This window comes from Melozone crissalis, unplaced genomic scaffold (assembly GCF_028551555.1).
Source record: "Melozone crissalis strain CALT ecotype California unplaced genomic scaffold, PUWL_Pcris_2 ptg000066l_1, whole genome shotgun sequence".
Taxonomy (NCBI): Eukaryota; Metazoa; Chordata; class Aves; order Passeriformes; family Passerellidae; genus Melozone; species Melozone crissalis.
In genome coordinates, this window is record NW_026535844.1 from 7,654,492 (window position 1) to 7,671,917 (window position 17,426).

The 17,426-nt window shown below is 46.4% G+C and overlaps 1 pseudogene; it reads right to left on the reverse strand.

The window, feature by feature from the left end:
- Window positions 1–17,426, reverse strand: part of LOC128945472 (zinc finger protein 208-like) — a 294,561-nt pseudogene that overhangs the window by 182,291 nt on the left and 94,844 nt on the right.

Below are 17,426 nucleotides of genomic sequence, written 5' to 3' on the forward strand. Positions count from 1 at the left end.
TTGCATATTCATAGACCCTCATGCATATCCATAAACTAATCGACATATTTCAGGAACTATTTTACATGGCCCGTCCTTCGGGGTGTCTCCCCATTTCAGGAGCCTGCACTGAAATGGAAAATGAAAACCCCCTCCCTTTGATGATGATGATGATGATGATGATGATGATGATGATTACATCAATTAATTTTGAAATTAAGGGGTTCTCAGGCAACGATATGGGAGTAGAAATAACAGTTCTTTATTAGGAAAAATTAAAAATACAAATGCAGTAGTACAAACAAAAAAAACCAGTGACACAGTCAGAATCCTCTGGGAATCCAGTGAAAAAGGCTGATCCTCTGGGAATCCAGTGGGCAAATATTTATCCTCAGGGAATCCAGTGGGAAAAGGTGGACAGTCTGGGAATACAGTGTAAAAAACGGTGATCCTTTGGAAATCCAGTGGGAAAAGCTGAATTTTTGGAATCTGGTCAGAAAAAGGCTAATCCTCTAAGAATCCAGTGGGGAAAGGGCTTATCCTCTGGGAATCCACTGGGAAAAGCTTTGTCCTCTAGGAATCCAGTGGAGAATGAGGCTGATCCTTTGGAATCCAGTAGGAATAGGGCTGATCCTTTGGGAATCCATTTCTTAACCCCCAAAGACAGGGCACAGGAAGGGCCATGGAGTTTTTATAGGATATGCCAAGGCTGGAATTGGGGTTGGGGTCAGGGGAGGAGTTCTTAGCAATACAAGAAGGGTGAGATCAAATTCCTGCCTCTTCGCAACAGCAGCACTCCACACAGAACGTGTCCCCAAATCCTAAATTCCCTCTAAAACAACTGAGAAATTATGCAACGTCAGATATATTCGATCAATTTCCTTCATTTAACCCAGTTTTGGGTGTTCTTAAAGGATGAAGGTGAAGCAGAGGCCAAACCAAAAGGCGAAGCAGCCAGGTTTGTTCCCAACATGGATCACAGGGAATGTGAGTGACCAGGGCTGTGCCCAAAGTGCCTCCTCCAGTGGGGGATGGAGCTGGAGCAGCGCACGAAGCTCTGCCCACACTCGGAGCACTCGCAGGGCTTCCCTTAGTGGTGCCTCTGTTGGTGTTGGGTCAAGTTAGAGCTGCTGGAGAAGCTGTTCCCACACTGGGGACACTTGTAGGGCCTCTCCCCTGTGTGGATGCGCCGGTGTCTGATGAGGGCGGAGTTCTGCTTGAATCCCTTCCCGCAGTTGGGGCAGCGGAAGGGCCTCTCCTCTCTGTGAATCCGAGAGTGCAGGAGGAGATGGGAGCTGTTCTGAAACCTCTTCCTGCATTTATCACACTCGTAGGGCTTCTCCCCAGTGTGGATGCGCCAGTGCTTGAGAAGGGTGGAGTTGTGCTTGAATCCCTTCCCGCAGTCGGGGCATTGGAAGGGCCTCTCCTCTCTGTGAATCCGATAGTGCTGGAGGAGATCGGAGCTGGTCAGAAACCTCTTCCCACACTTGGAACACTCGTAGGGCCTCTCCCCAGTGTGGGTCCTTTGGTGCCTGATCAGGCTGGAGCTCTGGCTGAAGCACATCCCACACTCGGAGCACTTGTACGGCCTTTCTCCAGTGTGGATCCTCTGGTGCCTGATCAGGTGGGAGCTCAGGTTGAAGCTCTTCCCACACTCCCCACACTCGTAGGGCTGTTCCCCAGTGTGGATCCTCTGGTGCACAATCAGGTTGCAGTTCCACCTGAAGCTCTTCCCACACTCCTTGCACGTGTGGGACTTCTCTCCATCATGGAGCTGCTCATGGAACACCAGCTCCGAGCTCTGGCTCCATCTCCGGCCGCCTTCCCGGCCCAGGCTGGCTCTTTCCCCCTCAGATCCCCGCCGGCTGCGTTTGCAGCCCCTCCTCGTGCGGCATCTCCGGGGCTTTTCCTCCCCGTTGGCTTCCTGCGCCGTGGAGCCGCTCAAAACGGCCTCTGCCACCAGGTTCTGCCGCGGGCATTTGTCCTCCCTGCTCTCCATGCTCAGCTCCTGCTCTGGGGGAGGAAGGACAAGGACAGGATGGGATTTGCCTCCGTGCCACAGGCAAGGGCAAGGAGATCCCCCCAGGGCTGAGCTGCAGCCGGGGCCGTGCTGGGCTGGGAGATGGAGCAGCACAGAGGGGAAAGGGGCACTCATCGCCAGCTCGGGGCTGTGCACAAATCACAAACAGGACTGGACTGCTGGGAATGCGTCCTGAGCTGTGTGATTGTCCAACCATCTGTCTCATTACTTGGTCATGACAATGGGAAGATGCCAGTAGCTCACTTCCCAGGTAGCAGACAAAGGACTTCACGTTAAAACTTACTTTAAAAGGTTTTTGGCCAATCACACAATGCAAAAGCATATTGACTGTAGTTCCATCCAAGCACTATAAGCACATTGATGGTTAAAACAACGCTTGCTTATTTCAAGTACAGTACCTGCTTGTAAGCCTTAGAACACAATGCACAGAGCTCCATTATTAAGCTTGAAACTTCCTAATATCTTGCTAGATACACTGTTCCGCAGGTTAGGGAGTTATTCTAGATAAGTGTTAATGCACAGACCATTGTTCTATTTCTCCTTACTTTCTACTTCTTATACAATTTTTCTGCTGATCAATCTCTTGGCTGCTGCAAAGCTCAAATCAGTTCTAATGTCTCTGAGGCTTGTCTTTTGCAGCTTTCCGAAAACCATCTGATTTTAATCATTCCAGAGACACTGACTTCCTCCTCACCTGCCTCATTGTCCTGGGGCATCTTCCTCTTCCTTGCAGCCTCCCAGGAGTTGGCAATGGGAAATCCTGGTTTGGGGAAAACAAGGGATGAGCACGTTGAGTTTGAAGTTCCCTCTGCCCAAGTCCATCTCTACAAGTCACTGGCACTCTGGGCTCCAGAAAAACCTCCCAAACACCACGATTCAGCCCGGAAAAAGCCACCCAGGGGTTCTCCATCCCGGGTCCCTCCCCTTAGTGTTCGGGGGTTCCCCCTGTCCCAGCTGCTGGGGGTCACACTTGGATTGGGGGTCCCCCTTGTGCTCGGTGCCTGCCCTGCCCAGGCTGCTGGCAGTCCCAGCAATGCCAAAAGCTCCCCCCGCTTCGCTCTCCCCATTTCGGGATCCAGGGGCTTTTTGGGCTCCCGGGCTCCCTTCCCCCCTCATTCTGTGCTCTGGGCTGCAGCAGCTCCAAGGAGTCCCCCCTGCCCCTCTCCAGGCTCTTGAGGCTCCCGCCAATGGCGGCGCTCCCCCCTCTCTGGGCTCCCCACTTTGGGCTCCTGGGGGACACAGGGCTCTGCTCCTCCAGGCTGCCTCTGCCGGCAGCCGCCACTGACACCCCCTGATGTCCCCCCAAGAGGCCTTTTCCGCTCAGCCTTGGACTTCTTCATTCTCCAAACATCCCCCAAAACCCCAACCCAGAGACCCCCCGGGATATCCGGGCCAAGCTCCCCCTCCCCGCGCACTGGCGCAATTGCGGGGTGATGATCCCACAGGTGGGGGCTGCGAATTCAGGCAGGGATCGACCACGTGGTTCCCTCAGCTCAGCCTCGATCTGCCTTTGTCCCTCCTCTTCCTCTTCCTCCCACTCCTCCCCTTCCATCCCCTGCACTCCTCCTCCCCCTCTGTCTTATTCCCACCTCTTTCTCCTCTTCCATCGCTGCTCTCTCTCTGCCTTCATCCCTCCTCTTCCATCCCTCCCCCTGCTCCTCCTCCCTAACCCCACCTCCTCCTCCCCCTCCATCCCTGACCTTCCCTGCCTCCTCGTCCTCCCCCAGCAGCAGCCACACCCTCGGTGCCCCATTCCCGCAGCCCTCGAAGCCGCGGCAGGAGCAGGGATGGAGCCGGGACAGGTTGGGATGGGCAGCACGGGGCTCTCGGCTGCTCCAGCCACTGCGGGCGGGGGAAATCCGGCCCGGGCCAAAGGAGAGGCAAACTGGGCAAACTGGGGGCTGCACATCCAAACTGGGCCTTGCTGGGGACCCTGCCTGGCCACTGCCAGCCCTTGGGGCTCCTCTCGGCACATCCGCCAGGGGGGAACGCACACAGGGCTGGGGGATCCCAGCAGTGGCAGCACTGCCAGGGACTGGGCTGGACTGGGATCGTACTGGGAGTGACTGGGACTGTACTGGGCTTGTACAGATATCATACTGGGATTGTACTGGGAGTGACTGGGACTGTACTGGGCTTGTACAGATATCATACTGGGATTGTACTGGGTTTGTATTGACATCATACTGGGATCGTACTGGGATCATGATGGGACTGTACTGGGTTTGTATTGACATTATTCCGGGATCATATTGCCATGCCAGGGCAGACTGTGATCGCACTGATGGACACTGGGATCATACTGGGATCATACTGGGAGTGACTGGGACTTTACTGGCTTTCTATTGACATCCTATTGGCATCATACTGGGATTGTACTGAGTTTGTACTGACTCCATACTGCCATCATACTGGGATCATGCTGAGATCACACTGCGAGTGAGTAGGAGCCTGGGGGGGGCAATTGAGACCATGTTAGGGGTAAATGGGATATACTGGGGTGAACTGGGATGGTGCTGAGGATGGCTAGGATCATACTGGCAGTGAGTGCCACTACACTGAGGCTGACTTGGAGTGCTTGGGAGCAAATGGGATCATACTGGAAGGAACTGGAAAGATGGTGGAGGGAACTGGGGTACCCTGGGATATATTGGGACTGACTAGAAGGAAAATGAGGGTGAAAGAGAGCAGCTGGAACCACATAGAGCACAACTGGTGTATTCTGGCAGAGAGTGGGAGCACACTGGGGCCAAATTTGGATCATACTGGGAGGGACTGGACTAATACTGGGAGGAACTGAGTGTCACAGTGAGCACACCTTGCACATCATCCCCCATACTGGGCCTGACTGGGAGCAACTGGGAGCAAATGGCATCATACTGGGACTCACTGAGTTGATTGAGGAAGCAACTGGAACCATGCTGGCGGCAGCTGGGACCATACTGGGAGAGACTGGAAGTAAGTGGGATTATACTTTTGAAAAGTGCATTTTTTGTGATTGGGTTTTCACAATTATTAACATGAATATTATATGTCTTGTGTTAGAAAGTAATGCTGTATTAATTCTCTTAAGTAGTGGGTTAAATACAGTTTTAGGTTATTAAAAAAATGTTAAAATAGAAATTATGCTTGGTATGAGACTTTTTTAAAGAAAGGACTTGCAGCGAGATAGCAGCCACAGGACACCTAAATCTTTCAGGGAAAAAGAATTTATTGGTCTCTTGTCAGAAGAAATGAACTTCTTCCTGCCTCGAAGCTGCTGTTAGGTTTCAGAGGAAGGAGTTGACAATGACCAGACAGAATCCTGTGTTTGAATGGAATTTATGCATCATGTATGAAGTGTATGAATATGCAACAGGCTATTGTTTTTAATGGTTAATCCTGTGTTAACGGGTGTCCTTTTTTGGGCTCGTACTGCCCAGAAAAAGGTACCCAGACGTCCGTAACTCTTTGTATTTGTTGTCTCATATTGTCCTAATTCGATTTCTCCAAATTGTTATGACTCTAATATTATTACTATTTTTTATAAGCATTTTATTACCATTAAACTTTGAAAATTTTAAAAGCAAGTGATTGGCATTTTTCACAATTTGGTAGCAAAGGATGGTTACTAACACCCCGCTGCCGGTGCTTTAGGAGAGTCAGAGTGGGGAAGGCGCGCCCTGCCCCGTTGGCAGCCTCGCTCTGTTTCCCCTGGGGTGACCGACAGACGCAGGTTATGGTGGACAAAAGGAGAAAATAAAACAAAGAGAAGGGAAAAGGCTCCCTAGAACCGCTGTAATTGGCCCCCTAAGAGTAGTAATATGCAGGGAGAACCTGGGAAGGAAAAGGGATTGGCAAGTATTTCTCAGGAGAGCAGGTACAGGGGGATGAATGTGTGTGAATGAGAGGAGGGCTGGTTGTCCCAGACCTGCCAAGTGAGTGCTGGAGTCTCCCACGCTGCGTTTCCGACTTTCCGCGGTAAGCGGCCAGGAAAGAGATGAAGTGAATGTTAACAGGAGTGAGAGAATCCCCCGGGGTAACTGGGACTGGGTCTCAGAGAGGGGCTGGACCCCTCGGAGGAAGGGAGCAGAGGAGTTTCCGAGCCCAGTCCACTGGGACACGGGACAAAAGGGGTCCCTAAAAACCTGCTGGATTGAGGGATAAGAGTGCCCAAGAGCATCCAGAATTAAAACCTGCTGGGTTGAGGGACTAACATTCCAAGAGCATTCAGGGTTGAGCAAAATCCTGCCAGACTGAAGATATGTTCAAGAGCATCTGGGATTGCAGCACACAGCTGCGATGAGGGATAAAAAAATACCAAAGTGTTGGGGAAGATGAAACAGGAAAGCCTTATTGATAGTGGAACCCTGGAAAAAGTTAAAGATAGAATCTAAAATGTTAGGCTTTGTGCTTTCCCAGATCAACTGGACCTGCGTAAGCAGTATGATAAATTATATAATTGTTAGATGTGATGATTGTTTAGTAATTAAATGCAATTATTATATAACCATAAGAAGAATAGTGAGAAACTATGTTGGAAATTCAGAGAGGGCCTAATTTATGTATACAATAGAACAATATAAGTTTAATAATTAACATGAAAATTATGTAACGATAGAGTATAAAACATGATCATTTCGGATGTATGGTCAGAGTCAGACTTGGGTTGAATATACCCCGATTCCCAGAGCTCTTAATAAAAAGCACCGTATATAATCACTCCGTGATTAGCGTTTTTGAACGCTAACATTTCGGCGACCCAGTTGGAACCTTGTGAGTGCTGCTGAGCGAGTTCACGACTCGATCACGCTCCAGCCGGCACCGAGGGATTCTCGGGGAGCCCATCGGCCGTGACCGCTTCCGCCGCTCACAAACATCCCCGGGAGAAAGGTAAGGTGCTTTTTACTTTGGTTTGGATGCCTGCCAATAAGACGCAGCGAAAGCTATGCTTGGTTGGGCTAAAGGAATTCCTGTTGGTGTAAGCCTAGGCGCCGTTCCGTAAGACAATCGCGAAAGCGTTGCAGGTTGGGCATTTGTGGTATTTTTGAAATGGAGAAACTTAAAGGGATTTTGGGCAGTAACACCCCTATCCCGCAAAATTCTCCTTTGGGGTGCTTATTAGCACATTGGAAACAAGGTAACTTTGGGGAAGGATTATGTAAAACTAAGTTGATTGATTATTGTAATTCATGGTGGCCAGAATATGCCTTGGAGAATGGTGAAAAATGGCCAAAATACGGTACTCTGCAATATAACACTATTTCGCAGTTAATGTCGTTTTGTAAACAAGAAGGAAAATGGGATGAAGTCCCATAGGTTGATCTGTTTTTCTACTTACGGGGAAAGCCAGAATGGCAGAATGAATGTGAATTATTAATGGTTAAAACATCTGCAAAGTGTGGGGTTTGTGAGGAACGTTGTTTAGAACACTTGGCGTTAAGAGAAAGCTTGAGTAGAGAAAATTATACAGATATTGATTTACAAGTAGCTCCAATAGGAACAACAGAACCTAACCCTATCCCACCTGTTTCATCTGTCCCTATCCCACTACCTGCTCCTCACCCACCTACCCCTGAACCTGTTTCATCTAGTACACCTTTCCCTCTTTATCCCCCTCTCCCATCATCACCCGATCCCTCTTCCTCGGAAGATGAGCATAACCTAACTGTGATAGAAAGGGGGAAGAGGTATGCGAGTGAAAAAGATAGCGATGGTAATGAATCAGTGACCCCAATAGCCCATAGAACCCGGGGTCGGGCAAAGCTTGCTCCAGTTGTGCATAGAGGTGGCATAAGGAAACAAAAACGGACTGTGACTGCCCCCTTGCGACAAGGTGTCGGAGTGGAAGGGCCAGTATTTGTAAAAGTGCCTTTTTCCCCAGCAGACTTAGTAATTTGGAAACAGTCAGCCGGAACTTATAGAGAAAATCCTGATAAAGTGGCACGTGTAGTAAAAATGGTTATGAAAACGCAAAATCCTGATTGGGATGACATACAGGTGATATTAGATACTCTGATGGATTCTACTGAAAAAGAAATGGTACTTAAGGCAGCTAAAGAGAGGGCAAGAGAAGATATTAGAAATGGGCTGGTAACAGGGAACTTAGATCTGAATTTCCCAATTGAGGATCCAAATTGGGACCCTAATTTATTGTGTGATATGAGGAGATTACGGAAATACCAAGAGTGGATCCAAATAGGAGTTCAGAATGCTGTGCCCAAAACTATAAATTGGTCCAAACTATATGAGGTTCGACAGGAAAAGAAGGAATCTCCCACTGCGTTTTTGGAGAGGCTTAAGGAGGTAGCAAGGAAATATACAGACCTCCAAATGGACACAGAGCAAGCAAAGGTTCAGCTTGCTCTCATATTCTTGGGCCAATCACAGGATGGCATTCGTAGAAAATTGCAAAAATTAGAAGGGGAAGAATTAAGGAATTTGGATAAGTTACTCGAGGTCGCTTGGAAGGTATACAACAATCGGGAAAAAGAAGCTAGTAAAAGGCAGCAGCAGAATCTTTTGGCAGTAATACAGGGGAGAGGGAACCCAAATTTCAGGGGGCGTAACAGGAATGGTCGGGGTAGGAGACCAGTTACCCAGGGGTTAAGCCTGAATCAGTGTGCATATTGTAAGCAGGAGGGGCATTGGAAGTGAAATTGCCCAAGTTTGAATAACCAGTTTGACCAGGGCAATCAGCTCCAGCAGGCTACCAAGGAGATGGTCCTGGGGGAGTATAACAGCTGACTAGACGTAGAACCGGTAGAACAAGTTAAGGAACCTGTTATAAATATACAGTTAGGGCATAAAGAGGTCAGATTTCTAATAGATACGGGAGCTAGTTTTTCTGTATTGAATGATTTGGAAGGACAAATTGGGGACAAGGAAACGACAATAGTCGGCGCTACAGAGAAAGAGGAAAAATGGCCATTCCTGCAACCCCTAGATTTGTGTTTTGGAAACAAGGTCATGACACACAAATTTTTATATGTACCTGAGTGTCCAATTCCGCTTTTAGGGAGAGATTTGCTAGCAAAACTTGATGCGGTAATAACCTTTGAAAATGGAGAGCTTATAATGAAAATACCTGAATCAAAGACGGGACAGATACTAATGATCAAAGAAAAACCTGTCCCCTCTATCCCTAGGGAGGTAGAAGATGCAGTGATTCCCTCTGTATGGGAGACGGATATACCAGGGAAATCTAAATTGACACAACCAGTGCATGTAGAGTTAAAAGAAGGGGCAAGGGCTGTACAAGTCAAACAATATCCCATAAAACCAGAAGCACGGCAAGGAATAGTAAAGATTATTGAGAAATTCTTGAAATACCGAATTTTAGAAGAATGTGAATCAGAATTTAATACACCAATATTTTCAGTAAAGAAGCCAAATGGTGAATATAGATTAGTGCAGGATTTGAGAGCAATAAATAAAATAACAAAGGACATTTATCCAGTGGTAACAAATCCTTATACATTGCTAACATCCGTAAAGGAGATATATAAATGGTTTACCGTAATTGATTTAAAAGATGCCTTTTTCTGCATCCCCCTTGACAAAGAAAGTAGGAAACTGTTTGCCTTTGAGTGGGAAAACCCAGGGAACGGAAGAAAGACCCAGCTCACCTGGACATGAAAAGAACTCACCGACCCTATTCAGAAACCAACTGGCAAAGGAACTGGAGATTTGGACTGAAAATGGGCAAGTACCAAGAGACCAATACTTATTGTTGCAGTATGTTGATGATATACTAATAGCTATAGAAGCAAGAGCAACCTGTATAAAGGTAACCATTGAGATTTTAAATTCACTAGGAATGGGAGGCTATAAAGTATCCAGAGGAAAGGCACAAATCGCACAACAGACTGTGATTTACCTGGGATGTGAAATTTCACAAGGGCAACGAAAACTAGGTACTAACCGTATCCAAGCTATTTGTGCTATTCCAGAGCCCCAGAATTTACATGAGCTGCGAGTCTTCCTCGGGATGGCAGGATGGTGTCGCTTGTGGATCATGGACTATGGACTGATTGCAAACCCCCTGTATGAAGCTCAGAACATGCAGCCATTCACCTGGGGCAAACCACAGAAAGAAGCCTTCCTAAAATTAAAGGAAGCACTGACAACTGCTCCAGCACTAGGGTTACCTGATCTGTCTAAAGATTTTCAGCTGTTTGTACATGAAAGGCTGCGCCTAGCACTAAGAGTCCTGACCCAACATCTAGGAAGCTGGAAAAGGCCGGTGGGCTACTTTTCCAAACAACTCGACAACATAAGTGCCGGGTGGCCCCCATGTCTGCAGGCAGTCGCAGCTACTGTGATCCTGATACAAGAAGCCAGGAAACTTACTATGGGAAGGCACATAGATGTCTATGTACCACACATGGTAACCACTGTCTTAGAACAAAAGGGGGGCCATTGGCTATCTCCCAGCAGGATGATGAAATTCCAGGTAGTCCTGACTGAGCAGGATGATGTCACATTAAAAACAACTAACCTTTTGAATCCAGCTTTGTTCCTAGGTACCACAACTGAAGAAGGCCCATTAGAACACAACTGCGTAGAAGTAATAGAGTACACCTATTCAGCAAGAGAGGACCTGAAAGACGTCCCACTAGAGCAGCCGGAGTGGGAGCTGTTTACAGATGGGAGCAGCTTTGTGGAAAATGGAACCAGATACGCTGGATATGCGGTAACAACAGTCAATACAGTAGTGGAGGCAAAGGCATTACCACCAAATACATCTGCCCAGAGGGCAGAACTGGTTGCTTTAACCAGGGCACTAGAATTGAGTGAAGGGAAAAAGGTAAATATCTGGACTGACTCAAAATATGCTTTTGGAGTGGTGCATGTACACGGAGCACTGTGGAAAGAAAGAGGACTGTTATCTTCTCGGGGTACGCACATTAAACATCAGGATGCAGTCCTGCAATTGATAAAGGCAGTACAAAAACCTGAACAAGTAGCAATCATTCACTGCAAAGCACACCAATCAGGAAACTCCAAAATCTGTGAGGGAAATCGAAAGGCAGACTGGGCAGCCCGACAAGTTGCTTGAAAGGTACAAACAACAATGGCATTGATACCTTTGAAGCTTAATGTATCCCAATTCAATTTGCCTCCAAAAGTAAAATATTCAGTAGAAGATGAGAGACTGGCACGTTTGCTAAATGCACAAAAGAATTCAGAGGGATGGTATGTAACTGCACAAGGACAAATAGTGGTACCCCCCTTGATAATGAGAGAGGTTCTACAAATTAAACATAACGAATGTCACTGGGGAGCAGAGGCATTGCTAAAATTGCTAAAGCAGAGTTTAATTTCAGTACGGATGTTAACAATGGCAAAATCAGTAATGTCAAAATGTGATATCTGCTTGAAAAACAACCCAGTGGCCAGGCGACAGGCACAGCTAGGAAGAATTCAGATAGGAATAGAGCCAGGAGACTATTGGCAGGTAGATTTTGTAGAACTACCAAGAACCCAAGGATACAAATACCTGTTAGTGGGGGTTGACACATTCTCTGGGTGGCCAGAAGCCCTTCCCTGTCGCACGAACCAAGCAAAGGAAACAGTTAAGTGGTTACTACAGGAGATTATTCCCAGATTCGGGGTACCCCTAGGGGTATCATCAGATAGGGGACCCCATTTTGTAGCTACAGTAGTAAGAGAGGTAAGTAGATTGCTGGGGATAACTTAGGACCTCCACACACCATGGAGACCCCAGTCAAGTGGACACGTAGAGAGGATGAATCAGACACTAAAAAGGCAAATCAGTAAAATATGCCAAGAAGCCAAATAGCAGTGGCCGCAGGCTTTGCCAATAGCACTGTTGAGGATTCGGATAAAGCCTAGGAGTGGGATGTCAGTCAGTCCTTATGAGATATTGTATGGGAAACCATATGAATCTCCTGAGCCTAACCCTAATGTACATGTCACAGGAAAGCAGGAAGTGTATAATTGTGTTCTGTCTCTTGGGAAAACTTTAGCTCGGCTCTAGAGTATCCTCGTGTGGAATAGACCACTGACTCTTGAGAACCCAGTCCATAACATACATCCAGGAGACAAGGTGTACATCAAGAACTGGAACGAGGAACCGCTGAAAGAAAAGTGGAGTGGACCCCATCAGGTACTACTGACCACCTTTACAGCAGTCAAAGTAGCCGGCGTGGAACCCTGGATCCACTACACCCGAGTGAAGAAAGTCCATCCTGGATCACAGACTGTATAAACTCTGGAATCAACAAAGGCTGCAGGTAAGATGTGTTTAATTGCTTTCAGAATGCTATCAGTAATTGTGCTAACGTTATGGTTATTAATATCTTTGGGATGTGGAATGCAAAATGATCAACCAACCACTCTTCATTCTAGAATGAAGAGAGAGGTACAAACGGAAACACAGGTGATAAAGGTTTCTAATGCAGTTCGGGCTGAGAATGTAATGATCGGATTAGTCAAAGATTTTGCCAAAATGCAAAACACCAGCCAAACAACTGCCTGTCTGCCAATACCAAAGGCAGCAGGAGACCCAGTAAATTGGGGAATCATAACATCAAAACTACCTGAAATACAAAAGAACAAAACAATTACATGTAAACTGGTACCCGAATCGAGGTAAGTTACAGAAACAACTCTGGTACGGGAATGTGAGGCCAAGGATAAGAAAGATCAGATAGAACCTTGGGACAGTGCGTGGTCTGTGAGTATTCTTCAAAGATTCCAATATATGGCAAACACCCCTTGGTGTATTAAGTGGGAAGGCCCCGAGAATGAAACAGATCCAGCAATAACGAACACTGACACTAGAAGCAGAACGAGGGCAGACAAAGTAAGTTGGTGGGCATGTAATAAAACTTACAACTGCACTTCAGATGATGAAGAGATAAAACAGATACCACCCCTGGCAATAGCCCTACAAATTGGTTGCGCTTGCAGAGGGATCAAACATAAACAAGGCAGAGTGAATTATAAAGTAATTATAGGGTGTACCAGGATTACAATCCGAGGTCCAGGACAATTTGTATGGGCAGCAAGTGATGGTACCTGGACAACACATCTGCCTATAGATGGGAAAGTAAAGGAGATTACTTTAGGCCTCCCAACCTTATGTCCAATTTGGAAAAAGTCCCCATTTAATGGAAAACATGAACTTCTGCAGATAAGAGCAAGACGAGAAGTTCTAGACAATGAAAATCCAGATGACACTTGGCAAGAACCCTCTAGTGGAGTGAAATTTGGATGGGCCCTAGAGTCATTGCTTGGTCCTATAGCAAACTATAAGAGCAGAGAGATGCTGTACAAACTTACAGGTCAGGTAGGTAGACTGGCAAGAGTCACCCGGGAAGGATTTAAAGAATTAAATATACAATTACAAACCACCACAAAAATGACTTTACAAAATCGATTGGCCCTAGATATGTTACTCCTGAAAGAGCATGGAGTATGTGGATTTTTAAAGGGACAAGTTGATAATTGCTGCGTTCATATCCCAAACGTAACTGCAGATATAGAATATGACATCAATCAGTTGAAACAAATAGATCATGAAGCACAAGAAGAGCAGAAGGATTTGGCTACAAGCTGGTTAGGAAAAATCTTTAAAGGATTGGGGTGGAATGTGAGTTCATGGATTAAATCTATCATTGAGAGTGTGATAATCTTACTAATTGTATTCTTAGCAATTTGGTTAGTTTACAGCATCTTAAAGGGAAAGATACAGAAGAAAACATCCTGGAACCGGAGGATAATAAAGGCACTAACACGAGATCCACGCCCACCATCTTCTGGTTCTCCAGTTCGTAACAGCATCCACGACAACGTTTACATCAACCCTGGATTTGAAGAACCAAGTATGAACTGAGGAATAAAGGACTGTATCAAGTGAAAACATTTACACCTATAGTGAAGCAAAAATGCTTTCGAAGTGGGGAGAATGATAGTGGAACCCTGGAAAAAGTTAAAGATAGAATCTAAAATGTTAGGCTTTGTGCTTTCCCAGATCAACTGCACTTGCGTAACCAGTATGATAAATTATATAATTGTTAGATGTGATGATTGTTTAGTAATTAAATGTAATTATTATATAACCATAAGAAGAATAGTGAGAAACTATGCTGGAAAATCAGAGAGGGGCTAAATTTATGTATACAATAGAACAATATAAGTTTAATAATTAACATGAAAGTTATGTAACGATAGAGTATAAAACATGATCATTTCGGATGTATGGTCGGAGTCAGATTTGGGTTGAATATACCCCGATTTCCAGAGCTCTTAACAAAAAGCACCGCATACAATCGCTCCGTGATTATGTGGTTTTGAACGCTAACATTATAAATATGATTGTCTGGCAAAAGATTTTTACAATATAGAAACTATAAGTGAGACTGAAATGAAAGCAAGCTTTGAGATATCTTAGTTTCTGAACAACTGGAAAACAATGGTATGGCTGGCTGAAGGTAATCCCCTTTTGATGAAACAATTCCCTCTGCTTGCAGACAGGTCCAAGGGTCAGAGCAGACCCTACTAGCTCATCAGAAGGGGTCCAAAGAGGAGTTTTTAGGGTTTAAAATGTAACACAGTATGGTAATGTAATGATTCTTATAGGCTGTGTGTAAATGCTATAGGATTTCTATCTTGTACTAGATTGGTTAGTGAGAAATAGAATATTCAACACAGAAAATTTATTGTATTGTAACGGGAACCTCGCTCTCTTACGCTTTTACTCTCTCACCCTCTCACACTCTCTACCCCTCTCTTCTCTCGGGCCTGCTCCGAGCTGTGCCTGGCAGCTCCAAGCAGGGCCCTGCACCCAGGCCCTTTGCAATAAACCGCAAGTTCCATGACCTGGCTGCAGAGATGTCTCGTCTCCGTCCGTCCCGACTGTCCTGCCCCCCGACACTATGACACCCAAGAGCATCTGGGGTTGCTCAACACAGCTGGGTTGAGGGATATCCAAGAGCACCAGGACTGGCCAGAAACACCTAAACTTGTAATAGGTGATGTGAAAGTAAAAGGTACCTTATTGTTGTCTTGTTGTGTGTGAGAGTGAGTCACACACAAAATCAGCCTCAGGTTCCCGGGCGGGTGGGAAGGGGGGGCTGTGGAAAGAGGAGTGTGTGACCCACAAATAAGACATTGTTCTCCTGGGCGTGTGGGGGCTGTGGCATAAGGTACAGGTGACCTGCAAACGGGGCCATTGTCCCCAGGGCGTGTGAGGGGGCCGTGGCTGAAGAGTGTGAGTGACACACAAATCAGCCTCACAGGTGAACGGCACACGAGGCAGCAGAGTCAGGGCCCTCCCAGGAGGCCCGGAGATACTGAGACCCAGAGGCAACCCCAAGGTGAGAGGGGCCACAGGGACCCGCGATTCTCTGTCAACAGGGATCCACTCTGTGTCCTGAGGGTGGGAAAGAATGTGTGGAAGAGAATGGGAAATAAAAGTGAGTGAATGTAGATGAATGAAAGTATAGATAATGTGGGTTGTGTATTTTAAGCTTCACTATATTTCCTTGGAGGGAGGTGCATTGTATTAAAAGTAGTGTGAGAAAAAGATTTTTTATTTTCGTGTGTATAGCTGAAAGAAAAGTGGTATTTAGGTTGTTAGTCAATGTGAAAAACAGAGGCAGACGATGAATAGATAAGATCTTGAAAAATGAGACAGAAAACCAGTAAGTTGGATACAGGGGCAAAAAAATGAAAAAAAAAATTCCTTTGGGAGTTATGTCAGCTAACAGAGATACAACTCCTTGCAAAAAGAGAAAATACAGGGTATGTAGTAGTTGATGGGAAAAACATGCAAACTATGGAAAAAGGGAAATTAACCTTAAACTAGTAAGCTCAAACTTGTGAATTATATACTTTAAAAAGAGCACTAGAATATTTAACACAAAATAAAGGAACTATATATACTGTTTCAAGGTATGCCTTTAGAGTAGTACATACCTGTAAAAAATTTGGAAAGGAAGAAGATTACTTAATTCAAGAAGAAAAGGACTAGTACATGAGGAACTTATTTTAGAGGCATTACAACCAACTAAAAGTGATAGCTATAGTACATATTAGGGAACCCCAAAAGGGAAAGACCCCAGAAAGATGAGGAAATAATTTGGCAGATCACAAAGCTAAGGATGCAGCAGAAAATGGAGCTGAAAGAGTTACATTAATATTAACTCCAAACAAGGAAAAACTGGAAATTCCAAAGTTTTGGAAAGCCAAGAAAAAAGAATTAAACAAGACAGGAAGTGAACAAGATAAATCAGGGAAATGGAAACTTCTTGATGGAAGACAATTACTTAATAAATTACTTTACTTCTAGGAAAATACTAGAAGACATGCATCAGAAAACCCACTGGGGCACTCAAGCTTTGTGTGATCAACTATACGTGCACTGGGATTTTTGGATTTAGGATATATCCTTAATGTGCCAAAGGATAAATAAAAAGGCGATGAGAAAAACAACATTAGGAGGTCCTGAGTTAGCTCGTTGGCCATTTCAAAGTATCCAAGCAGAAGTTTAGATTTGTTAGGTTGTGGGTTTATTTGTAAAAAAACCCCATTTAATCTAGAAAAAAGAGAATATGCCATATGTTAGACAGGAGATTTCAGGAGAATAAAAATCTTTGAAGCATCAGAATGTCCCCAGAAAAAACAAGAAAAGAAAAAGGGGAAATGAAAGGGAAGGGAACAAGAGGAAAAATCAGAAAGAGAGTGGGATCCTCTGCAGGTCTTGCCCCCTCCGTTCGCGGCCCAGGCGCCTGTCCCGGGTCCCGGCTCGCTGCCCGCCTCAGCTCCGCCTGCCCCGGTTTCCATCCCAGGTGCGGCCTCACTGCCCAGGGCAGCTCTACCTGCCCCGGCGCTGTCGCTCAATTTGTGTGCCCTGCTCCCACTGCCTGGCCCGCGGCCGCTCTGCCGGCCATGCTGGGCAAGATGGGGGTTGCTCTGTCCTGCCGCCTGCTCCGAGGTCACCGCGCCCACCGCACCCAGGGGGGGTCCCAGCCATCCCATCCCCGGCTGCCCTGCCCGTGCCACCTGCGCTGGGCACCGTCACTGCTGCCGGGCTCTCCCACCTGCCTTTGCTCTGCCGGCAGCTGCCGGATCAGCTGCCATCAGCCATGTGGGGGCTACCCACGCTCCGCCTCGGGCTCCATGGGAAGATCCCCCTCTGCCGATTCCGGCAGCAGACCCTGCCCACACTCCGACCCAGCCTCGGTGGGATATCCTCCCCTGACCCCGTCCTGCTCTGAGTTACGGCCCCTTGGTAACCACAGCTCCGGCTGTTCAGGGAAACTCTCTCTCTCTACAGGAAGCACCTTATCGAAACACTAGGAGCTCAGTTAAAAAGACAGCCCTCTCCAAATTCTTTCTCAAAACACAGGAGAAAGGCTATAGAAGGGAAAAAAGAGAAAGAGTTAGATGAAGGGAT